This window comes from Lissotriton helveticus, chromosome 12 (genome assembly GCF_964261635.1).
Source record: "Lissotriton helveticus chromosome 12, aLisHel1.1, whole genome shotgun sequence".
Lineage (NCBI taxonomy): Eukaryota > Metazoa > Chordata > Amphibia > Caudata > Salamandridae > Lissotriton > Lissotriton helveticus.
The window spans coordinates 497803401-497830404 of NC_136073.1; positions in this window are offsets into that span (position 1 = coordinate 497803401).

The following is a 27004-nucleotide window of genomic DNA, read 5'->3' on the forward strand; positions in this document are numbered from 1 at the left end:
TATCAACAAGATACTGTAAAAGAATATAAAAAAGCTCAGTGACACCCAGCTATGTACTATGAGGAATGGCACATGACATTAGGAAATCTATAATGAAACTAATCCCTTAGCAGCTCGCTAACAAAATGTAAAACATGTTCTACATTTGAGTTATCCTCAATTCCTCCTTAACATCAGCAGAAAATACATTTGTGTCCCCTTTTATCTTCTTTTAGAATAGCAGCGTTGGAGGATGAGGGACCTATTCTAGATAAGTATTTGTACAAATACAATTAGCTAAAATGCTTGGCAGCCCATTCTGCGCTGTTACTGTGAGGAATAACTGGTCTTTAATTTCTCTCTCTTGTTTTGGCAGGAAGAAGCTTCCAGTTCAAAGCACATGGGACTTCCTGGAAGACGTAGACAGGCGCTGCAGCGGCCAACAGAAGGGACATCAGGAACCCGTCGAAGTAGGGAGCTGATGAGTCTGAAGCGAGTAGGGAGGAGACGCGACACCTTCGAGGACAAAATGCCAGGATACCGCTGATGACCAGAAAGACTGTAGGTAAGCAGCCCGCAAGCACTTGGGACTCAAAAGACTTCACGCTCTAGTGCTGGATCGGGGGAGTTTTGTACTCCACAACCACAGCCCGCATTTGAAACGCGACAGGACCTGTAAGCATGACAAAAAATAAGGAGTCTTTAAGCGGAAGGCAGAGACAGTTCAAGGAAATCAGAGGTAAGATGTTTTGCACTATAGAAATGTACAAATTATTAGAATCTATGAAGAAGTTTAAAGAAGAACACAAGCAATCAGACGAAAGAAATATGTTGACGGTGTAGTTGATAAAGCATTTGCTCTGAAGAGGAACCTATTTATCTTGGTTTTAAACCGAATGAAGAGACTGGACACAATTGTGTTGTCTATGAGGAAGTAGAGCCAAAAGAAAAGACTTGTAATAGAAGTAGCTTTTGCAAAGTTTTTAGTGGTGAATGGATACATACTTAGGGGCCGATTATGATGGCGGACGGACCTGAGTCCGTCCGCCACCATAGAGTAGCAGGGACCGTCCGCAGGGGCAGCGGCGGTCCCTCCATGCAGATTAGGATGTGACCACCAGGGTGGCGGTCACATCCTCTATTTTTAACAGTGCAGCGGGTGCAGCTTCAAGCTGCACCCGCCGCAATGTTAAAAAGGCATGCACGGCATTTGCGTGCACAAAGCGGCAGGCACTGCGTGGTGTCTGCCGCTTTGTTCACGCAAATGCAGGGGGGTACCATAGGTACCCCCCATGTGCACCCCCCACCCCCCTTTAACCAGGGGGCCCGCAACGGGCCTCCGAAGTGAAGGTCCGTATGCTTTTCCACGGCGGAAAAGCCACCGTGGAAAAGCATACTTCCTACTCCATCATAATATGGCTGACGGTGTCTGATAGACACCGCCAGCCATGTTAATGCTTTTTCGCCGCGGTCGGAAGGCGACCACGGCGGAAACAGATTCAAAGACCCACCAGCCATCCTAATTTGGCGGTGGGTCTTTAAAGCATCCGCGGCGGTTTTCCCGCATCCTCCGGGCCGGCGGTGGCTTCCGCAGGCCCGGAGGATGCGGGAAATCTGCGATCCTAATGAGCCCCCTAATGTGCTGAGCCTTTCTTTTATGAAGAAGGCCATTTCCAAGACAACGTCTTAGTGGATGCAGTTGATGAATCTGGACAATCTTATGAGATGAAAAATGGTATGCCTGTTCCAAAGGAGGTAATGGTACCCTGAAATGTTGAGGAAGAGATTGTTGAAGGGATGCAAGTAAGGTGTAGACTGGCTCCTATGTACAAATAGAACAGTAGTAGTGTTTTTAGTATTTGTCAACAATCAATTGATATATTGAAAAATAGTCCTCCAAATGTTTGCTTACACAAGTTTAAAACAGAAAATAGGTGCTTTGCAAGGACTTGATCAATGGAAATTAAGAAAACATACTAATTTACAAGGCCGCTTACCAGCTTGCCTGTCAAGAAAAAGTGTATAAAAGCAGCTTTCATTATTTTAGAATGTTTGGTGTACACCTTTCAATCATGAGAACATTTGTTAGAAGGCTTTATTATGTAAAAGTTTCTGCTCTATGTTTAGGAGAAATTAATTGAGTTTTTTTACATGGTAGTGTAGTAGAAGTAGAAAAGGTTTCTGAAGATGTAAATTTTTTTTGGGGGACTGCAACAGGAGTGTGGGGATAAGAAAAAGTTTGTCACAACAGGAGTTGCGGAGCAGAACAGCTGTAATAGTGTTTGTAATTTGTAAAATAGATTAGAAGTTTAATGCTGGTTCTTCAGAGCAACCAAACTGTGTTTATATATGTTGTTGACATACTCAGTACAAAAATCAAACTCGTAATGAGGATTTGCACAATAAAACTGAAAAGAAGAAGAATATTAAGTGGCGAGAATTTGCTGTTTAGTTATTTGTTGAGGGACAGTTTGACTTGTCCAACCGAAAAGTTATATGTATGTAATGTTATATTAAGTTAGAGGGAAACAAAATGGTTGCTAGAGCAGTACACTACAACTTAGAAATGGTCTAGTTCCATAAGTACTTAAAGATTTTAATTTTATGAATCCATATTAATACAGTCTGTACATCCATTTCAAGCTATAGTTCATATAGAGCCAAAGACAGGGAAAGTACCTCCAACTGAGTTCTGGAAGGTCTCAAAGGTAGAGTTGTATACTTGCCAGTAGATTTTAAGGAAAATGTTGAAGCTACAGGGGTGTAGTGAAATTTGGAAGAGGGACTTGTAATTCTAGTAAGTGGTGTACACAAATATGGCAAGAGTTAGTAGATGTTAGCAAAGTTGAAAATTCAACTTCATATCTGGAACAAAAAGACATATATTATAAAAGTGCAAAACTTCTTCAAGATTTCACACATTTGGAGGACAACATATCATCATCAACAGGTCAGATAGAAAAAGTGAAATAAGAAATTTATGAACATTACAGCATCCATCCACTACATTCAAAAGAGATTGTTGGTGATGCTGTTGATCTATATCAACTAACAGAAGCAAAATGCACTCCCTTAAGTGTATGGGAAATAAGTTTAGAAGCTTGCTGTTTCCCTCATCTCTTTCCTACTAGAGTAGGTGGTAGGTATAATGATCGGTCTGTACAAATACCTGCAGCCAAGTACAGATCTACTAGACTTCGTCAATGTATTCCTTATATGTTTCATCTATTATTTGAAAGTGATTTGTCTCCATTGTCTTGTGCTGTAAACCACAAAACAAACAGGTGTTAATCCGCAATATCTATCTGTGAGAGAATGTATTGAGAAAATCCACGAAAAAAGATGAAAAACTGGAATACAACTTGTTTAACCTCATGGCATGTCAACGTGGGACCAATGAATATTGGTATCATCGTCACGGTGAACTAAAATGCATGTTGAGAAATTTAGGAGCACCTACATGGTTTCTAACACCCAGTTGTGCTGACTATGCTTCGGATGACCTTCTTCAATTTTTGCAAGATGCAAATTCAAATACAAAAGACGTTGATCCAAAGACACCAGTAGAACTCTGCTCATTGGACCCTGCAAATTTTTACAGGTATTTTAACCAAAGATTAAAGCCATTAGGCTTTATCTGCAACAAGATGAATCCCCCTCTCAGTGAAGTAACTGATTTATTTTGGCTCAAAGAATACCAAGACAGAGGTGCTTCACACATTCACTGCTATTATGGGTAAACGATGCCCCAAGATGTGTAATAAATACTGATGAGTCTGTGTTGTATTTCATAGAGCAGTATGTTACTTGCATCATTCAAAAGGAGAGTGATTACAAAATGTTAAGACAACAAGTCCTACAATTCCAAAACTATAGGTTTGAAAAATACTGTCGTAGAAAATATAGGTCTAAAGGAAATATTTTTACAAGATGTTTTTTTTGGATTTCCATGACCTGTGATCTCAGAAGGAAGGGCCAATCGTTTTTTGTCTGCAGTCAGACACACTATCACATGGAAATAACCAAAGAACACACACCATCTCAGAAGAATAGAAGCCTCAAAATACATAATTGACTACAATCCTGTGATTTTGAAGATGTGGAATGCAAATATGGATTTACCTCTTGGACAGTGAATCATTCAAAATGAAGCTGCAATAGCCATAAATGAAGTGGAGAATGCAATGCAACAAGCTAGAAACGGAAATGCTAGATGTACAACAACTAATACAGCAACTGAATACAGATCAGAAAGACATTTTTGATGAAGTAAAAGGTGAAAGAGAACATGGCTTTCTGCGTGAGTAAAAGAGTGTGCTTGTTCTATATATAAACCATTTCTATTGTACATATTTGGTCAACAGGAAAAAGCTTCTTGAGTAAAGTACTGACAAGTTATCTACAGAAGACAACAAATTCCAATTTGTCATATGTAGTTACAGCACCAACAGGGTTAGCTGCACATAATATTAAAAGAGTTACCCATCATTGATTATTATACAACAAATTATCTGGTGATGTTTGTCATGAAGTGGGAATAGTATTAAAGAAATTAAAGCTACTAATTATTGATGAAAGCCGGGTCTGGTGACTCAGTGGACTAATGCGTCCATTGCAGGGAGCCGTGTTCGACCTCATGGTCACAGGTTCAAATCTCGGAGGGTCCACTCAGCCTTTCATCCATCTGAGGTCGATAAAATGAGTTCCATTGAGTTGGGTAACAATAAACATCTGTTATTCAGTGCCAAGACACCTACGGGTAATCGTGCGCTTTACAAATACACCTGTTATGTTATGTTAGCATGGTATCAAACCTAATGCTAGCTTTATACATTTAAGAATGCAGCAAATATTAACAAACCAGTCAGTCAGTCAAAAGTACTTTATTCGGTTCACAGCAGAAACCATAAAAGTATACTAAACATCAAAAGTCAAGACCACAATCAAATACAAGAGTAAATTGTGCAAATTAGCAATCTATACAGTACATTATCATAGTTAAAAAACATACGCTAACAGTATAGGCAAGGAAAATGTCACTATATCTGCAACTATCATATAAAAAGACCATTAAAAGAAGAAGAACATTTAAAAAAAAGAAAGTGCTCAGTCACAATTCAGCGATTCACCTCTGCTATGTTCAGTAAGTCCACTTAACCTTCCTCTTAAGCCTAATTGCTATTGTAAAGAAATTTGCTATGTTAAAAATCTCCCAAACATTCGACAGCAACTGCAAATACAAGAGGGCAGATTTAACTTGCCTAAAGCCCTTGTTTTTAATAAGAGGAATAATGAACCTTTTATGGATAGGGCAAAGATGTTCACAAAAGAATATAAAGTGCACAGTGTCCATGATAGAAAATCCATCACACAAACAGATCTCCAGGTCTTTCTCCTTTGTCCAACCTGGACGTTCTGTAAGAAGATGGAATTTGTTCAATCTGAACTTTGTCAGAAGGAATCGATGATTAGTATTATTAACGATTCTTAAATAGGGTTCTATTTCTCTTGAGGTTATTAACAACTGATGAGCACTTACTGTTGGTTTACCCAGCTACTTGTCCTCTCTGGCCAGACATACCATCAACTTGTGTGTGTCTTTCACCCATTTCACATCCCCCTTCAATAGTTTATTTGGCCGGTCAAACAATTCTGGGCGACCCAGTTTAACTGCTAGTTTTTTAACATAATTCAGCCAGGGGATAGAGTTGCCATGCTCAAGGGCTAGGCATGGCAATTCCTGAGAATTTCATGATTCAGCTCCAATTCGGGGTTCAGCCAAATTGAGATCCATTTTAATAGCGGGGCTATGGCTATACGATCTTCTAAGTATTCTACCCCACACTCTTGGTAAACGATGTAACCGGAGGTTGACTGGGGGACGGATAAGATGGATTTCAAAAACGTATCCTCTGCCACCTGCATGGCCTTTACGTTTTTAAACCCCCATAGATCTGCTCCGTACATGGCTAGTGCGATACATTTGGCATCATATATCTTCAGCACGGCTTGCAACGGCTTCACCCCCAGTTTGCGAGCAAAACCCAAAACAGCCAAAATGGCCCTTGCAAAAGCGTTACATTTTGCTGCCAATTAGGTCAACCATGTAGACTTGTCGTCAAAAATAACCCCTAAATATGGGAATCTCGAGACCCTAGACAAAACATTCCCTTCACAGTGCAAAGTTTTAATTTTTTTGGGTTTACTGCCCACAATCATTACATGCGATTGGGAAAAATTCACAATGAGATACAACGCTTTCATAAAATCAGCAAATGAATTTAAAAGACATTGCAGCCCTACTGCTGTGCGTGCTATAAGAGCGGCATCATCCGCATAAAGTAATGCCAGGATGAAACACTTGCCTGCCCTCGGTATGTCCTTGCACACTTCAGTTAAAACAGTGCCTAGATCATTAATGTAAAGGGTAAAGAGTAGGGGGGCCAAAATACAGCCCTGCCTAACCCCATTCGTGATCCCAATCTTACCAATACAATTACCCAAACGGTCATATCTAACTGTAGCCGAGAGGTCCCTATGGAGGTCGGCAAGGAAGTGCACAATATTTTTTTTAACGCCTAGCTTGAGAAGCAACCCCCATAATTTGGACCTATTCACACGGTCAAAGGCCGAGGAAAGGTCCATGAAGGCTAAGTATAGCGCGCCCCTATTGGCGATTGTATATTTCCCAATTAATAGTTGAAGGTTAAGGCTTTGATCTATAGTGCCTCGTCCTTTCCTAAACCCAAATTGTAGGCCTGAGAGGGTATTTGTTTCAGCCAGCCAACCTGTAAATTTTCCTAAGACCACCCGACCTAGCACTTTCACGGCAGAATCAATTAGGGAGATCGGGCGATAACAGCTAGGTTCCCCTCTATTACCTTTCTTAAAAATGGGTATAATGACGGATTCAGACCAGGTGCCCGGAATACCTGATTTACATACCCTGTTAAAAACATTAGTTAAAACTCTAGACCAGGTCTTGACGTCTGATTTAAAGAGGTCGGCTGGGACGCCGTCAGGGCCCGGAGCCTTGTTACATGTCATCTTCCTGATGGCGTCTGCCACCTCTGTCTCAGTAACCGCTAAGGTATAGGAATCCCCAATAGGGGTAGGTATAGCCACCTCCCCTGGGTTTTCCCCTTCATAAACTGACTTAAAGTGAGAACACCACACCTGTTCCTGAATGTCACAATCCAGTTGATCATTACAAGGATCATGGAAAAAGGGTTTGTTTACAACTGCCCAAAATTTGGAGCTATTCTTAAGAACATCTATAGAGGTTAATTCTTCCCCGGCCGCTTCCTTAATTTCCCGTCTTCTGACTTCCAGTGCGTCTTTATAGGCTTTCCTTGATGAGGCCACAAGGGCCTTATCCACTGGTTTGTGTTTCAGGGCCGCCATCAGCTTTTGATTAGCTGATGAACAGTTTTGGTCAAACCAGCCCACCCCAGCAGGGTTCTTAACTTTGCCTGGTCATCTAAGATCGGCTGCGACCTGGGTAACGATTTTTGAATATGCCTCTAGAACCTCTTCATTCCCTGCTTGCACATTCATACATGTGTGCAGCTCAGTTCCTACCTTAGTTATGTAGGTTGTTAAAAAAGTCTCCAGGTACAACTCTGCTCCATCTAATTCTGCGGGCCTGGTTTGTCGGGCGGATATCAGACTTGTCCGTCCTGTTATGGCCTGGCTCTGGTTTTTGGATCAGATCCATAATACTAACAACCACTGGGTTGTGGTCACTGAAATGTGACCAAACCGCTGAGTAACCATGGATCTTGTCACCCAGCGTGGAGCTAATAAAGATATAGTCGATAACTGAATGACTTCCATTCCCTTTAAAGGTAGGGATCTCCTCATCCACCATAGATGGAAGCATTAAACCATTAGCTGCCAAAATTGTTTCAAGGAATTCTCCTTGTGCAGAATGCTCTAAATGGGTATCCCCTTGCTCCATGGGGCCTAATTGATCTAATGCCTGACTTTTCTGGGCAACCATGAATGTTAAAGTCGCCCAGAACTATGATGAAGCATTGAATTTTGTTGACCTCTTTGTAATCTGCCAAAAAAGATTTAACATGGCCAAATGTTCAATCGTGGTGACTCTATCATAAGAATTATAAAAATTAATAATTAAGATGATGCTCACCCCACTGCAAGCAATTTGTACTGCCAAGCAGTGTGGTGACCCTGTGCCTAATTGGGTATGGGTGCCTGGGATGGTAGCCGAGATTAATGTAACCAACCACCCTTTGCCCTCCCCATATTAGATGCTACTGCAGGGATAAATTGGGTGGAATAACCATCTAAGCTAAAAATATTCCCTATGTCCCATGTTTCTTGCAGCCTGATAATGTCAGCCCCACATAAAAAATTTCTCCAGATCGGATCATCTTATTTGTTTTTCAGGCCACCAATATTCCAGGTTGCAAGCTTTATACATGCACCCCTGACTGGTTGACCCACCCCATCTAAAAGACACATTTTACTTGCTGGTGAGTCCATACTAAGGGCTACGGATGGGGTGACAGAGGTGAAAATGACTTCAGGGGAACCTAGTCACTCAATATCTCCCAAATTTGAACAAGCATCAAACCTATTAAAAACTGGTACAGAGAATTCATATGGACCTTTCCCCTTTAACCCCTTCAGTGCTAATGACAAGGGTAACTCGTCATGGAGTTTCCATTGATTTCAATGGAAATTACATGAAGAAGAGCAAATAGGCTTAGCATCCAAGTGGTTAATGGGTCTCTGTGCACTGCCCCAATATTATGAGGGGGATAAAAAATCCCAATGGGAGTACATTAACGAGTTCATGATGAATTCGAATTGATCCGGCCTACCTCAGTATATCATCAACCAATCTGGGGGACCCAAAACTCATAACAACGCAGTCACCTTACAAACTTTTCTTAGCCTTGCCTACCCAAGGCACCCTTCTTACCATTTTGAAATTGTTATACAAGTGATCACCTAACACTGTTTTATTAGACAGGTAGTGAAGGGCTTTATTCTTTAATGAGGTCCAATGTTCGTCACCCTAGATTTTTGGGACATTAACCAGAATTATTGTATATGGGCATGCCTCCGATGGTAGATGCAATGGCAACTCTATTTTAGGGGGCAGTGCTAGAGAGCTTAATCACCCCACTGGACCTCGAGGACCTTGCTTCACTCCCTGCGTAGCTCCCGTGGCTCCTAAGGCTGAAGATGAAATAATAGGTACTATAACTGGGGCTGCAGCTTGTGGTAGAGATTGGGAAAATGGGGTCAATATGGAGTCCACCAGGTTGTTGACTGAAGTTGAAACTGCACTCAGGGAGTGAACTACAGGTGGATTAATCCCCGGCATTAGGCCTTTATCATCTTTAAGATATTTTTCAATTACATTAAGTCGGCCGTCTATTTGCTCTAGTTTATCCATTAATGGAGAGGTAAATAACCTGAGCCGTTTATCCATAAGCCTCATAAACTCAGACATCTCTCCCCCCCTGTTGTTTTCTACATCCAGAACAGTAATTACGTTTCTTCCTGAACGCCTGTCCTCAGCAACCTGATGGGAAGCATTAGTTTCCTTGCGACCCAACCCAGATACAAAATTTATGTTCCTCGGCTGTTTAGCTTGTTGGCGATTACCTTTGGGGGTGTTCTTAGCCTTCATTTTTCCCGGTATAGCTTTACTACAAATAGCCTTCGTATTCGGCCTAACCCTTAACTGCCTAGTACATGTAACCGTGGGTGAAGGGGCTAGGCTAGTTGCAGGAGAAGGAGCGGAAGAAATTGATAGGCTATCATCTAATACTGACCCATTGGGAACTTGATGGGGGTGCATACGGTCTGGTGGGGCAACAGTGGAAGCAAATATCTCCAGGATTGGTAACGGAGAGACAGTTTGGCGAAGTGGATCCAGGGACAATCTCCTCTCTACCAGCTCAATTTCTTTCGCCACTACACATTCTGCCCGTTTCAAATAAGCGTCCAGAGTCCCCACACCCCCAGCCCCGGGACACACTTTGAGGTTAGTTTTAGCCATAACAAGGTATTAAACCTTAATATCAACAGTCGTGTCTGTGCGCTGAATAAGTCTATATCAATGGCCCAATGTAAGGAAAATGTCTCACACCTTGCTCGTAGATGGGTCCACTAATGTTCAGCCAGGGATGAAAGGGAGGTGGGCCCAGCCCGGCCTCCTCTGGCCTCTGAGGGCCTAAGAGGGCCCGCCCTTTGCCCGGGCTTAGCCCGCGCGCGGTCCCGTGACACGGGAACACAGCTGCCGATTTAAGCACCTCCGGGCACGGTGAGGGGGTGTGTTCGGCTTCTGCCGCTCAGTGCTTCTGGGGGCTGTAGTTCGCCTCCTCTCCGCTCGCCTGCCGGGATATCACAGGCAGCGGAGAAACCAACTCGGGCAGCAAGTGGACCGCGTGGGTCTGAAGCGCAGCTCCAGCTGCAAGGTGAATGCGCCGCAAAGTTTTCTGCCAAGTCCCCCGCTCCCCCGGAACACAGCTGCCAATTTAAGCGTCTCCGGGCGCGGTGAAGGGGCGTGTTCCACTTCCGCCGCTCAGTGCTTCTGCGGGCTGTAGTTCGCCTCCTCTCCACTCGCCTGCCGGGATATCACAGGCAGCGGGCAGCGGAGAAACCAACTCGGGCAGCAAGTGGACCGCGTGGGTCTGAAGCGCAGCTCCAGCTGCAAGGTGAATGCCCCGCAAAGTTTTCTGCCAAGTCCCCCGCTCCCCCGGAACACAGCTGCCGATTTAAGCGCCTCCAGGCGCGGTGAGGGGGCATGTTCGGCTACCGCCGCTCAGTGCTTCTGGGGGCTGTAGTTCGCCTCCTCTCCGCTCGCCTGCTGGGATATCACAGGCAGTGGGCAGTGGAAAAACCAACTCGGGCAGCAAGTGGACCGCGTTGGTCTGAAGTGCAGCTCCAGCTGCAAGGTGAATGCCCCATAAAGTTTTCTGCCAAGTCCCCCGCTCCCCCGGAACACAGCTGCGGATTTAAGTGCCTCCGGGCACGGTGAGGGGGCGTGTTCGTCTTCCGCAGCTCAGTGTTTCTGGGGGCTGTAGTTCGCCTCCTCTCCGCTCGCCTGCCGGGATATCACAGGCAGCGGGCAGCGGAGAAACCAACTCGGGCAGCAATTGGACCGCTTGGGTCTGAAGCGCAGCTCCAGCTGCAAGATGAATGCCCCGCAAAGTTTTCTGCCAAGTCCCCCGCTCCCCCGGAACACAGCTGCTGATTTAAGCGCCTCCGGGCACGGTGAGGGGGCGTGATCGGCTTCTGCCGCTCAGTGCTTCTGGGGGCTGTAGTTCGCCTCCTCTCCGCTCGCCTGACGGAATATCACAGGCAGCGGGCAGCCGAGAAACCAACTCGGGCAGCAAGTGGACCGCGTGGGTCTGAAGCGCAGCTCCAGCTGCAAGGTGAATGCCCCGCAAAGTTTTCTGCCAAGTCCCCCAGACTTAGTAATAAAGGAGAAGAATGCAGCAAATATTAACAAGCATTTGCAATGCAATAGGTCTCGCATTATTAAAGTTTGAGCTATTGGTGTTTCATTATTTAGCAATGCCAACAGCTCAAACTTTAATAATGCGAGATCTATTGCATTTCATATGCTTTTTCTCTTTTCCTGTGACGTATCTCCAATATATTCCTGTGATGATGCGGTTTCTTGTAAAGCGCTTGGATGCCCCTGGACCGTGTGGACGCTATATAAAATCAAAAAATAAATACAAATAATTAAGCCTGCTGATGGCCATGCCCTCGGCCGCCTTAAGTATTCACCTGCTTCTTCCTTTAGGAGTAGTTTTGCAGGATAAGGAAAAGCATGTATTCTCAGCAATTTTGAGTGGCATGCAACAAATAGGAAGCCCAGAAGACTGCCTATTTGTTGCTCACCACTCAAAATTGCTTCACAGTTCTCACCGAAGGGGAGCGTTGCTGTAAACCGGTCCAAGGATGCTTGTTTCCAGTCCAGGGAGGACCTGGCTTGGCAGTTTGGTATGGACTGTTCCCATGAGGCACAGGGTCAAGACTGATTTACATATGACTGGATCTAAACTGGGGTGGCATGGTGAGCAAAAGAACAATGTATTTAACCCTGATCTATTGATTGGGGGTGAATGTATGATTTATTCAGCATTCTGTCCATCATTTTTTTGCGTAAACTTTTCTTAGCAGATAAATAAACACAAGCAGTTCTTTCAATAAGTGCCCGGAAATGAGAATTCTCTAGGTGGCACTAAGTCAAACTAAGATAATCAAGTAAAAGCAAATTCCTGCAAAACATGCAATGGCTCTTAACCGTCCTCTTTCCATCCGCTGCTGCCATGGCTCTTTCATCAGTGCCTTTGTTTCATATCCTTCTGCTGCTGAAGTTGCGACTGGGCCTCCAGCGACAGGACCACCAAGCACAGGGACTAACCAAAGCTTCTCCGATTTAAAGTGCATACAAGTCAGCTGTCCAGAGGGCGCTTTCTAAAAGCCAGAGGAATTTGTTTCTGAAGAGCGCACTTAAAAGATTATACACCTGCCCTGGCCGGCGGCAGAAAGGCCAGAAACAGGTGGTCAAGATCTCCACCTTCAGCCGGCAGGAGTTGAAGAGAATATCTCCATGTGGTGAGGTCCCTCAGCAGAGCTGGCCTGGGAGAGTCGCCTGTGCCGATAGAGACAGTCATTCTATGTAATAATGCCCTGTGTGCCAGGCTTTAATAGATGCTCCGTAAAATCGTCAAGACCTAACATGCGCAGTAAAGGCACCTAAGGGCGGCACTAAAAACTACAGATCCCAGAATGCAAAGTGCCGTGTGCCTGAAGTTTAGGAGCGGATGAAGGCAAGCGCATGAAAAAGAGGCGTGTCTTAAGGCAGAAATGCATTTTATAGGGTGCTTGCTACAGCGCTTTCACAGTTACTGATGTTCTACGTCACAGAAGTTGAAAGCAAGGATTGGCCTTGACTACACTGTTCCAGCACACTGCCCACAAAAATTCAATATCACGTCCACAGGCCAAGAGCCGATGCCTGTTGGGGCTCACAGAAGGCAGAGATGCCACAGAAGGGAGTGCTGTGAGCCAGACACGGAGGGTGCACAATGACAGACGCCAAGGTGCAAGTGGAAGCATCAATCACCCCCTCGCCCAATCCCCCCTCCCACCTCCGCCCCTTATCCCAGAAGGATCTCACAGCGGTCAGTCCATCCCAGGCCATGGTGCTTCAATGGCCGCCTTCATCATCTTTCAGAACAACAAACCATCTCAGGGCCCCGAGTCTGACCACTATTGTCTTCTTACAGAGCGATCAGTAATAGTGCATTAATTAAAGGTGCAACAGAGGCCGTGTTGTTAGAGGCCACTTAATCAGCAGCCCGGCGCGCTCTGCCTCTGTTTGTCCTCGCGCTGCCAGGCGAAGGTCGCTGCATGCGCAGCCCAGCGGCACGCGCCAAGTCAAGAGGGTGCTCATGAAATGGCCCCCTCCTGCCGTGGCTGTGAGCAGGCGCGCAACACCCATTGGACTCACCGGGCTTCAACCCCCCCCCCCACGTCGCGTGTGGCAGCCCAGGATGGGACAGATCCTGGGCACACACAGAGCCACACCCGAACGTTTCACAGGTCTTTAAAAGACCATTTGAATTTTAATTAGGCCTTGCAGTTGTTTCACCCCTTCTAAGAGCCCCTGCAGCTACACTCTGCCTACTGATTAAAGGTTCAGCCCCCCTGAAATTCTTTCTTAGCCCCCCCCCAAAATTTGGCTCTAGTTGCGCCTCTGGCTGTGAGAGAGGGCTCGTCAGGCCTTGGAGGCAAGGCTGCGTCGCCTGGTCGGTGGTGACTCGGTAACAAATATATAGGCCAATTAAAAAGGTAAAAAGGGCGGGGCACCGTAAGCACAGCACTGAACCACGTCGTGGGTTGTAAGGCCCAAGGCACAGTGACCTTTTGGCAATGTCGGAAACTTGCGGTCTTTTAAGTACACATTTAAACTCCTCTTAGGCCAGGGTGAAACATGCCAAGGAAGAGAAAAATAGTCCCAGGAAGGAACGGATCTGCGGTGCATCTTGTGAGGCAGATGGCCTTGAGAATTTATGTGATTAGGCTAATCGCCTAAATAATGCTTTGTTGCTTGAAATGTTAACATTTGAGTTTCCCAACTTTTTGCGAAAGTCTGCGACCTACAGCGGGTTTGCTTCCTCCCTGTTTGGGAGGGGAGAAGAGACTTATTTTAACATCAGCCATTCATGGGCTTGTTACATATTATGAGTGCCACCACACGGGTTCCCTTGGGTGGCAATTATACAGGATTAGCTAGATATTGGGTAGATATTCTCGACTGGGTCAAAATCACCAAATGTGCATGAAAATAAAACACAAAGTAAAATAAAATGAAAAAGATGAGGTCAACAATCTAGAAAACAAGAGAGAGACTTATTACTAACAAGCAACCCACCTGTCTCGCCTTCTTTCATTTAGTTGCTTCTCTGTAAAATGGATCCCAAAAAACATAAGCCTGCGAGAGACTTCACAGAGCAGCTGACTCTTCAGAGGTTCAGTGTAAACGCTAAGTTAACTTTGCTGTGCACGACAAGCCAACCAATCATAAGCTAAAGCACCAGAGCAGAATCTGAAAATACATGAAATTATAGATGGGTAGCTTTAAATAACGTTATTCATCGAGGGATTTCATGTGACATCGCGTATGGCACATTTGATTAAAAATGACCATGATGTCACTTGGAACCACATGGTGGAAGGAGCCACACTGACAGTTATATATATGATTATATATGTATTTTGTTTTTGTGCCTCCCCAAAATTCCATCCTCCTGTCACCTGATCCCCATGTGGTAGTTATGCATAAAATAGCCTCATCTCCCTCAACCAGGGCACAAGTCCTATAAAAAGAAGTGGGGGGACTGACAATATGCAAATGACCCCATGACGTCACGTGCTCAACGTGTCCCGGTGTCTGAAAATTACAGCGGGACACGTTCAGCCTATTTCTGTGGGGCCCAGCTTCTTGGCAGGGGGGACGGCGTCAACCCTGTGAAAAGAGTGGGGGACGCCGTCCACCCGCATGTACCCCCGATTCGAGCCCTGCCCTTAACCATTTACCCCTTAGCTGTACTGCAATATATACCCAATGACTTGCTGCCCACCACCAACACCCTGAAAACACACCGAAAAAACGTGCCACCCTTCCACAACATCACCACCTCCACCCACCCCATGCCAATATTTAAATATTTAAAAAAACAAATACCTGCCATCCTGCAACCCCCCTCGCAAACATTTGGAGCTATTTATCCCACCAGCCCCAATATTTAGAAAGTCAATGCACCTCTCCTTCCCAACCTTCCGAGCCCTACCTTACTCTTCAAAGGCAGTGTTGAAGGCTCACCATGCCACATCAGGGAGTGTGAATTTGTGCCAACAGCGGTGCTAAAGGGAACGCATCAGAAAAGAGTCTCTTCCCACAAGGCATTACAAGTGAGATACAACTTCTGTGTTTTCATCTGTGACATAATAGCAGTGAATAGATTAATTTCAAATCCAATAATAATGCTAATGGCTTCCAAAGTATAACATACTTATTTCCCATATTTTCCTAATTCTGGCGGTTGTTTTTCAAAGGAAAAAAACATTCTAGGACCGACAGACCATTCAAGGACCATTTGAAGTTGTTTATCACGGACCATTTAAAGTTTGTTTATCAAACCTCTACACAGACCTTTGCAGGTTTATCAAACCTCTACACAGACCCTTGCAGGTTTACCAAACCTCTACACAGACCCTTGCAGGTGTAGAATACAAAAGACGCGCACGGTCACCTGTGCAATGCACACATTTTTAGGCCAGAGGCAGGACACAGACAAAGCTAATATTTACTTGATAGTTCTTAAGATAACGCAGTAGGAGTTTGTTCTTCCCCAGCTCCACCCCCCTTCTCTCAATCCCACCCGAGCCTACCTTTCCACCTGTGTCTTCAGTGTAGGGACACTAACAAGTAAAAGAGCGTACAAGGGTTCGGACCTCAACAGTTTCGACCACTCGACTCCCAAGCACCCCACGTCTAGTTTCTAGTGAGGGAGGATTTGCAGGGTAGCTGGTCTGGCCACACGCCCTCACTCACCTCACATCTTTCTAGTTCTTGTAGGGATGGGGGAATGGGGGAGGGGCTGGTCACCAAACAGTTCACCTACACAAAGCCCTTAGGGCTTCTTCCTTCTTCCGCCACTTATCTCCTGGGTGCTAAAAGCAGGGTTAGTGTGGGGAAATTTCGATCCCCGCAAAGTCAAGTACTTCTGCGGTACCAGTACATCAGACGCCATTCTCTGCCTTTTCAACCTGACCCACCAGTGCACTCAAAGGGTTCAAGTAAGTTTGAGGGGTGGTTGGTCTATCCCCAAAAGACAATATTTCCAGCTTTAAAAGCAGTGATTGCACAAACCAGGGGTCTGATAAAGGTCCATAAAGCTATAATTATCTGAAACATTTAATTGGGTCTTTGCCCATGAACACCAAGCAGAGAATGGGAAGTAAAAATAGATAGCACAAAAAGGAAAAAAGATGCAGAGGAACAGGAGCCATCCCAAAGACGACAAGGAGATAAAAACATTCCACATAAAACGTCAATGGGTTAGTAAACAGGGAACAACATGTTTCTATAAGCAAGTGTAAAATATGACCCGTCGCTGCGCCGCACCCCTTCAAAGAACACAAGAAAAACAATGCATAGTCTGCCTCAGTTCCGTGCCTCGGGGACAGCGGGGTGAGGGAAATGGCTGTTCATGCCACAATGTCTCATTTCTGCCACCTTCCCTTAACCTGCAGCAGCCGAATGCGCTCAGAGGCACCTGAAAGAGGAGGTAGCCAGTACCCGTATTGCTGTGAACTAAGTAATGCAGCTGCTCACCTGTGGTAAACCTCACCTGTACAAGGTAAGACTAACACTCGACTGCATCTGAAAGAAAATGCAAACCCATGGCAGCTTCTAAAAGACCCCAGGGTGGGGGTGCCCACCGTAGGTCCAGGAGATAGCTTGGATATGATACTTGAAAACAATTCAACTAAATTAAACTTGCAAACATAGTTAATGGCTCTCTTGATTCAAGCGGCAGGGAAAGCGTTCGCTTTCACTTCCGCTTGAAAAACAATGAAGCCACTGCGAGCCATGAGCTTTCAATTATCGCGCCTGTGTCTGGGCACGATAATTGAAACCACATGGCCTATTGGTGTCTATTACGCGTACCAAGCGCGTAATAGACATCAATAGGCCATGGGCGCAGCAATGCACCCGCTTTTGGCCAACTGCGTGCAGTCTTTAATAAAAAGATGCACGCAAAGGCCAAGGGGTAGCACAAACTGAAAAGCATACGCACAAGCGTGTACGATTCCTAGGTCAGTGCTAAAACCCCGTTTTTTAAGTACTAAAGGTCTCACATGAGCAGTGCTGCGCACTGCAACTCTAGGCGCGAGACCTAAAAACTGACTACAACATGCTTTTTGGAGGAAAACACTTAATAGTATTTGGAGGCCTACTACAACTAACTCCAGTCAAAGGACAACCTGTCTTCAAGACACTACTATGTAATGAAACTAGGAATTCACCAGGAAGTATTGGAAATGTAAACATTTGGGAACAATTTGAATACAAAGATATAATCAGAAATATGCACCAGTCATCAGATATGCAAAGTGGCTATATACTAAAGGACATTAGAGTGAGAGTTCTCACAAAGGAATGAAAGAGAGTATTACAAACCTGTCTCATCAAAAATCTGTTTTCAAGTGACCTTTCAGATGTAGAAGTAATGTATGATTTTGTAAAGGAAGAGAAGTCTATTGTTTGTTTGATGCCAACTCTTGAGGCGTGTACTAAATTCAATGTACAATTATTGCAACTGGAGAAGAAGAGATACTCGAATTTAAAGAAAATGATAAAATGGAACATCAAGGAGTGCTACTAACAGAAAAACTGCAATCAAAGTTGGAGAGATTAGAGAAGTCTGTGTCAAAAACTGCAGGACTAGAACAAGCATTGGAAATGCAATAGGTCTCGCATTAGGAAAGTTTGAGCTATTGGTCTTATAAATGACATTTTTTTAATTTATGTGTTGTTTTTTAAAATAGCTAAATTAATAGCGTTGTCATTTACAATGCCAATAGTTATAACTTTCGCAAATGTGACACCTATAGCAGACAAACGTCAACATCCTATTTTATCAATTGAACATGTATTAATTGATTAAAAACGCGTTAACAACGCATTTCAACAGTGGCTGCATCCCGTGTGAACAGAGTTTTCCACAACGCTTTGAACATGCTGGGCAATCTACAATTGTTCACCCTCTTGAAACAAGACACACGTCAACATCCTATTTTATCCATGGACAAGATACACTACAAACACTCCTTCCAGGTTCAGATGCATCATATTTCTTGCACAAAAACAATACGAACCATCACTAAACAAAACACTACACTGACCACACACAATGACACCATATCACCATGACCCCTGCCACTGAGAAACTCCACAATCGTGAAAAAGCCGACCAGGCTTCGAAAATGCTACGAGGCCATGCATATGACCGATGCGTGCTACATGAAATGCTGATGAAGTGATATAACCTGCCTTGGAAAAAGCAAAACAGGAACATCAAGACGGTGCACGCCAGTACTGTCCTTTTGATAATTTTACAGCAGTGCTAACAAGTGGCAGTCGTTTATTCACAAGGCAAGAGGGAATTGCCACTTATACACGACGTACCGGTCTTCAGTTATCAGCCTTTACTGAGTCAATATTCCTTTACATACGATGAATGTAAATTAATTATCTAGGCCGATATAAAGGTGTCACAAGACCTAGGCCGGTGGAAAGGTAGCTTCAGCAATGAGCGATGACAAAACACACTCGGCTACACTTCCACACAAGAGGCACCTGGTAAAATGGTCAAGTGCACCCCTGCCGGTGACTCAAGTAAAGAAATCTCTCACAGTGGCATTAGTAGCCTTAGGAAAACTTGCTACACAAGCCCATCGAATTTCTAAGATGAACTGTCTCTAGGCCTTTGGCTGTGGTTCATTCCAGGGATGTTTTCATAGGAGACCTAAAAAACAGAGGCGATGGGCTCCACCTGCAACCAATGACTCAAATCAAGCACTGGCATTAACCAAGTGAGCTTCCTTAACGTAAAAGAGTTAATGTCTCACCGATTATTTTAACTTGTATGTATGTATGCACATCTATACATACATACACACACACACACACACACACATACACATGCACATTTACGTGAAAGTCAAAGACTAAATAAATGGTGCACAAGTACTAAAGGTCTCACATGAGCAGTGCTGCGCACTGCAACTCTAGGCGCGAGACCTAAAAACTGACTACAACATGCTTTTTGGAGGAAAACACTTAATAGTATTTGGAGGCCTACTACAACTAACTCCAGTCAAAGGACAACCTGTCTTCAAGACACTACTATGTAATGAAACTAGGAATTCACCAGGAAGTATTGGAAATGTAAACATTTGGGAACAATTTGAATACAAAGATATAATCAGAAATATGCACCAGTCATCAGATATGCAAAGTGGCTATATACTAAAGGACATTAGAGTGAGAGTTCTCACAAAGGAATGAAAGAGAGTATTACAAACCTGTCTCATCAAAAATCTGTTTTCAAGTGACCTTTCAGATGTAGAAGTAATGTATGATTTTGTAAAGGAAGAGAAGTCTATTGTTTGTTTGATGCCAACTCTTGAGGCGTGTACTAAATTCAATGTACAATTATTGCAACTGGAGAAGAAGAGATACTCGAATTTAGAGAAAATGATAAAATGGAACATCAAGGAGTGCTACTAACAGAAAAACTGCAATCAAAGTTGGAGAGATTAGAGAAGTCTGTGTCAAAAACTGCAGGACTAGAACAAGCATTGGAAATGCAATAGGTCTCGCATTAGGAAAGTTTGAGCTATTGGTCTTATAAATGACATTTTTTTTATTTATGTGTTGTTTTTTAAAATAGCTAAATTAATAGCGTTGTCATTTACAATGCCAATAGTTATAACTTTCGCAAATGTGACACCTATAGCAGACACACGTCAACATCCTATTTTATCAATTGAACATGTATTAATTGATTAAAAACGCGTTAACAACGCATTTCAACAGTGGCTGCATCCCGTGTGAACAGAGTTTTCCACAACGCTTTGAACATGCTGGGCAATCTACAATTGTTCACCCTCTTGAAACAAGACACACGTCAACATCCTATTTTATCCATGGACAAGATACACTACAAACACTCCTTCCAGGTTCAGATGCATCATATTTCTTGCACAAAAACAATACGAACCATCACTAAACAAAACACTACACTGACCACACACAATGACACCATATCACCATGACCCCTGCCACTGAGAAACTCCACAATCGTGAAAAAGCCGACCAGGCTTCGAAAATGCTACGAGGCCATGCATATGACCGATGCGTGCTACATGAAATGCTGATGAAGTGATATAACCTGCCTTGGAAAAAGCAAAACAGGAACATCAAGACGGTGCACGCCAGTACTGTCCTTTTGATAATTTTACAGCAGTGCTAACAAGTGGCAGTCATTTATTCACAAGGCAAGAGGGAATTGCCACTTATACACGACGTACCGGTCTTCAGTTATCAGCCTTTACTGAGTCAATATTCCTTTACATACGATGAATGTAAATTAATTATCTAGGCCGATATAAAGGTGTCACAAGACCTAGGCCGGTGGAAAGGTAGCTTCAGCAATGAGCGATGACAAAACACACTCGGCTACACTTCCACACAAGAGGCACCTGGTAAAATGGTCAAGTGCACCCCTGCCGGTGACTCAAGTAAAGAAATCTCTCACAGTGGCATTAGTAGCCTTAGGAAAACTTGCTACACAAGCCCATCGAATTTCTAGGATGAACTGTCTCTAGGCCTTTGGCTGTGGTTCATTCCAGGGATGTTTTCATAGGAGACCTAAAAAACAGAGGCGATGGGCTCCACCTGCAACCAATGACTCAAATCAAGCACTGGCATTAACCAAGTGAGCTTCCTTAACGTAAAAGAGTTAATGTCTCACCGATTATTTTAACTTGTATGTATGTATGCACATCTATACATACATACACACACACACACACACACACACACACACATACACATGCACATTTACGTGAAAGTCAAAGACTAAATAAATGGTGCAAAATTTGTTTTTTCCCCTTTTTAGCCATGGCTCTAACCCACCACTACTGTACTCGGTAGCACAGATCCGACACTTGATTTGCACCCAACAGCGGATAGTGAGAAATTCGGATATAAAAAGTATGTGCTTTAAAAAGTGTAAGGTTAAGTAACCCACCATAAGCACTTTTTTCACATTTTCCTTGGATAGGGGCTCTACCATCAAAGCCAGCAGAACGCAAGCTTTCCAGGTCGAGGAGCGGACCCACTCCAGGTTTTTGCTTTACATTCTGGGGCATGCAGTTTGGTTTATCTCATTATACATCGGATTACTGGAACCACAGAGCAAAACAAACCCCTTGACCGAAAGAGCGTCTCACTCACCCACGAAGCTGGTAAACTTTAGAGTTCTTTGCCCGGCTAAGAAGGTTGGCTCTCGCCTTGCGTTGCTGTCGGGGCCGGCGCGCTGGCTACTCTCGGTGGCACAGCAGAGATAGAAAGTAAGCCGCTTCACTTTACAAAGCCTGGCTCCATAAGCCGTGGCACCGCGGCGCGCACTCTCCCTCATGCTTTAGTTCATCAGATGAAGCGCTCGCTCCATACTTTGGAGCGTACAGGGCTAAGCAACTTTTCGCGCACAGATTTCAGTGCGAGCCGCTTGAGTCTCAAATAACTGACAGATGTATCAACCCGAGATCAACATTTTACATAACGCTCACAGTAACAAACAAGGAGCAGAATGTAATACATCCGGGTACCGGAGGCGGGGAGGTGGCTGGAACGTTTCCGGGTCAGCAGAGGCGGCTGCTACAGGCAAGGGGTGCGCTGGGGATGCAGCGTACGCTTCCACTCAGTTTCGGCGCATGGCTGTTGGGTGCCGTTTGAATTATGCAACCCAGGCCAGGCGATGCGGCGGAGATACGGGGAGTCACGACAAAAGAGCCAGGTGAGTGGGGGGTGGCTGCGTGCATGTGTGTGTGTGTGCGCGCGTGTGTGTGTGTATATATATGCAGTGTGTGTCTGTGTGCGCATGCGTGAGTGAGCCTCTGAATCTGAGGCAGGGGATGTCCACGGCGCCGTGCGCGCCCTCGAGGACAAATCTGAGACAGCAGAGGCTCGTGCCTGAACGCTGTCTCAGATTCCCCCGAAAGTGAACACAATAGGTCTTTCGCTGACGCTCGACCTAAAAACAGTTCCATATCTGTAAAAATTGTCATGTAATCTTTCGCCGGTATTTAAATGTTAAAGAAGGGCTAGCGAATGTTGCAATGGGTAAAGTTATGACATTGATCAATTATTCAAACAGAAATGATGTGGAATACTTAGCCATAATATTTGATGATGTTTGTGAAGTTAAGCAGATATGTAGCTGCGTTGTACATTTCCTCCTCGTGAAAGACTTGTATGTCCAGTGAAAGCAGTTCCCTGTGTCTTTAGTGTATGAAGTAACTATCCACCAATTCCAAGGATATAGTGCAGATACAGCTCTTGATAATATTGGTAATAGTGTATTCAAAGAAGGTAGCTTCGTCATGAATTAGAACATTGTATGGTTTATTTCTGATTGATTTTGATGAGAAGAAAGTAAGTGCTGATGTAAGCTGTGTAAGGGAGCATAATTGGTTAAGAGTTCAATATGCTCCTCATTTAGGCCAGTATCCTGTGTTTGAAAAGCTAATAATGTGTCAGAAGTGGAAAATATCAAAGCAGTATATCACAGATGAACAGAAAGATGAACAAAAATTAAAACAACAAGGAGCTAAGAAAAGAAAACTACAGCAGAATGAGGAAGTAGAACACTATCACTTTGATAATAAATCTGGAGTGAACTGTATTGCAAATGTAGTGTTAAGTGGACTATACCATTTGCCTCATTTTACAAATTCTATTAAAGAAAAGGTAGATAAAAGAATGTCTTCACGACAATGTAGTTTACGTGAAGAATTAGGAAGTGACCAAAGTATTATACATTCTGCTACTAGAATACGAAAACCTACAGATGATTGTAATGGATCAGTAGTGTTTTCTCAAAATCATCAGCAGAATACTCAAGAATTTTTAATGGTAATGCTAGGAGTGTTGGAGGAAGAACATGTGAATAACAATAAATACTTTGGTTTAAATGAAACCATAACTATGAAGATTGTAAATTTACAACTAGCACAGAAATCCATTCAGATGGATTCCTGTACTTGATATTACCAGACTGTAAAGCTGTCAAATTTAACAAAAATGCCCATCAAGATATAACCTATACAAGCTGCAGATCAGAACTTAGGTCAACGGGGTGTCTACAAAGGTAAGGAAAAAATGTCATAGACATGCCACAACAATGCAAATTGGATTGTACTAAATTAGGAACTAAGGGCCATATGTATGAAGCATTGCGAATTTGCAAAATGGTATGTATAAAGGAAAATCTGGTGCAATATAAGGAATTGCAAAATTTGCGATTCCTTATTTTGCAATTAATAATAATAATAATAATAATAATAATAATAATAAATTCTTTATTTCGGTTTGTTCACAGTGGAAAAACCATAAAAGACACAGGTTTCAACGTTCATTACATTTTGTGTAGTTAAAAAAACAAGAGGCTATTATCAAAAAAATTGTTTAAAAGGTTTTTCTGTAACAGTCTGCATGGAGTAGCATCAACAGAGCGGATTATAAGTTATTTCTGTGCTTCAAAATGCATTTTAAAAAGTTACTCACGAAATAGCAAACGTTTTCTGATTCCAGCATTTGGAGTCTAAGGAGAGCTGGTCTACATTGTCTCAGACCCCAAGTCCTTAAAATTGGCAGTAACCAAATTCTTCTGTGTGTGCGGTGAAATTTGCAGAGCAAAGTCACGTGTAAAGTTGATTGTATGGATACTCCGTCGCATGGACAAGAAGAGAGAATGTCTTTCCAGCAGTTTTTCTCAGGAAACGTGACCAGTCTAAAGAAAGAATTTAGTCTGAAACGTGTTAATAGCATTCTCTCATATATCGATAATTGCAAAGTCAGATATGGGTGGATGCCATGAGTTATTTGTACCATGTTGGCGTGAACAACCGACATTTTAGATGCATTTGATGATAGTCTTAACGATTCCAGGTGACTTAACGCTTGGAGTTTAAGAGCTCTCTTTGGAATGTCCCTAATGGTGTCTGGGTTGAAGTAACAGTGCTGGAGGTCTAGGTCTGACAAAATTTTTTTTACGTACGACAGCCACTTTATGCTAGAAGATTTTTCGAGGGCCATCGAGTCTGTAATGATAGACTGAGTCAGATTGTTTTTATCAGATGCCCAGATACGCCGCCACAGCATCACGGGTTCTATTTTGATTAGGTCCTCTATATAGGGAATTCCTAGTTCTTGATGCATGGCGTACGTTGAGGTACCTCTCGGCATTGCCAAGAGGAATCTAAGAAAAGTATTCTCCGCCTTCTGGATGTAACTGGCGTCAACGTATCCCCAGACACCCGCGCCGTATGTGGCTGTGGCCATACACTTGGCGGTGTAAATTTTTAGTAGCTCCACGGGAGGCCTTTGTCCAAGTCTCTGGGAAAAGCTTGTTAGTGCAGCAATTGATCTTTTAAAAAGGTTGCCCCTTGTGACTACTGCTGGCTTCCATGATAGGTGGTCGTCAATCATGATGCCCAAATAGGGGTATTGGGAAGTCACGTTGAGTTTCTGGGCTTCAAGGTAAATGGCTTTAGTTCTTAGGGAGCCTATGCCTGCTGTCATAACGAAGGTTTTCTTCACGTTTACTTTGAGGTCCAAATTGCTCATGAAGGTTGTATACCTATTAAGAGAACTTTGAAGCTCGCGAGGAGTACGCGCGAAAATGACCGCATCATCCGCATAGAGGAGTGCGGGAATCAGGCGATGGTTAATACGTGGGAGGTCCCGGGCCCCCCTCAACATCTCCTCCTCCAAGCCATTTGTATAAAGGGAGAAGAGGAAGGGGGCCAGGACACAGCCCTGCCTGACTCCTCGCCCTACGCTAAACGGGGCCGTCAGCTCGCCATTTACGCCGAATCGTACTCTGGCCGTGGCGCCAGAATAGAGTTCGCGTAAGAAGTCAAGGAGGGGGGGATCTACTCCCATTTGGGCAAGGATTAGCCACAGCTTGGCATGAGAAACACAATCGAAGGCTGCGGAGAGGTCGACAAAGACCATGTAGATTTTATTAGGTTCGGCCTGTGTGTATTTTCCCATCAAAAGGGTAAGGTTGAGGGCCTGTTCGACCGTTCCGAAACCCTCTCGGAAGCCGAATTGGATGTCAGTGATGATACGATGGTCCTCACTCCACTGCTGGAGACGCTCTAGGATTACTCTTCCCACTACTTTCCCGAGTGAGTCCAGCAGTGAGATGGGCCGGTAGCACTTCACGTCTTGTCTGTCCCCCTTTTTAAAAATGGGGACCATTATTGATTTTGTCCAAGAGGATAGCACTCCCTCATGGACTGCGGCAGTACATACTCTTGTCAGGATCGGGGCCCAGAGATCTAGGTTGATTTTGAAAAGGTCCACTGGGACTCCATCGGGGCCTGGCGCTTTTCCGATTTTACTTTTCTGCAAAGCCTCCAATAAGTCGGGAATATCAAAATCAAGCGTGATAGGGTACTGTACTCCCGGGGGCGTTAAATCTTTTGGGGAGGAATTTTTAAAGATGTTAGAGAAGTGCTCGACCCATGTGTTTTCATCTATAGCGACTTCTATTCTAGGGGCGTCTGAATCCGATAGGTATGGAGTTCTAACTATACGCCAGAATTGCATGCTGTTTTTCAATGACGCGCTCTCGTGGAGGTCTGCCCACAATTTCTGTTTTAATTGTGCTGTTCTCAGTTTTCTTTCACTTAAGTATGCGCGCCTTAGAATTTGTATTTGGGCTGCATCTCTTGATTTGTTGTGGAGAGCTGATTTTAATGTTTTGAGGGCCTTTGTGCAATTGTGGTCAAACCACCTTTTCTTTATCGGGAGGTTGGCTTTGGGTTTTGATGTCAGTAGGGCCTTGATGGTAACCAAAATGTGATGAAAGTTCTCTAGGACTTCCTCGTGATCGGAGGATAGATCAAGGCATTTTAGGATGTTTGGGTATGTCTGTACTATAAGTTTTTTAGTGACTTCCATCGGGTTAATCTTAGCCCAGCTGATTGTGTAGCCATTTTGTTTGCCAATCTCTAATTTGTTTTGTCTTAGCGTACTTGCAATCTCCACATTTAGGGTGTTGGTTGGTGACAAGTGCAGATTAACCTTTAGGGCTGAGTGGTCACTAAGTGGGTTGCCGATGACCTCAAAATCTTTAACCAAGGCCCGTAGGCCAGGTGATAAAAGTATATAGTCTACCGTCGTAGAGTGACCTCTGCCCACGTAGGTCGGACTAAATACATTGGGTTCTGCTTGTTGATGGTTCACAATTTGCAGGTCCAAGTCAGAGAGGACTGAGTTTAGTAGATTCCCTACTTTACTGTGTGTAAAATGTGCAAGAGGAACTTCAAGTTCATCTGCCACCCCACAACAAAGGGGGTTAGTTTTGGGCAAGGGTGGAGGTTGAAGTCTCCGCCCCAGATTAGGTGGGTTATCTTGTTACCAGTTTCCCATAGATAGGATTTTTTCAGGGTCTCGTGAATGTTTCCAAGGAGAGTTAGGAGTTGATCTTCCGGGAGGTTGTTGTAGATATTAGTCAGGAAGATGGTCTCCTTGTTAGCAAGGGTTAAGGAGAGAACCTGAAAATTGGAGTCACAGGAAAGTATGGCAACTTTCTTCAGAGTCAGGGTGTTAGCTATGAAGGTTACTAGCCCACCTCTGGGTCTTCCCATTGTGCTG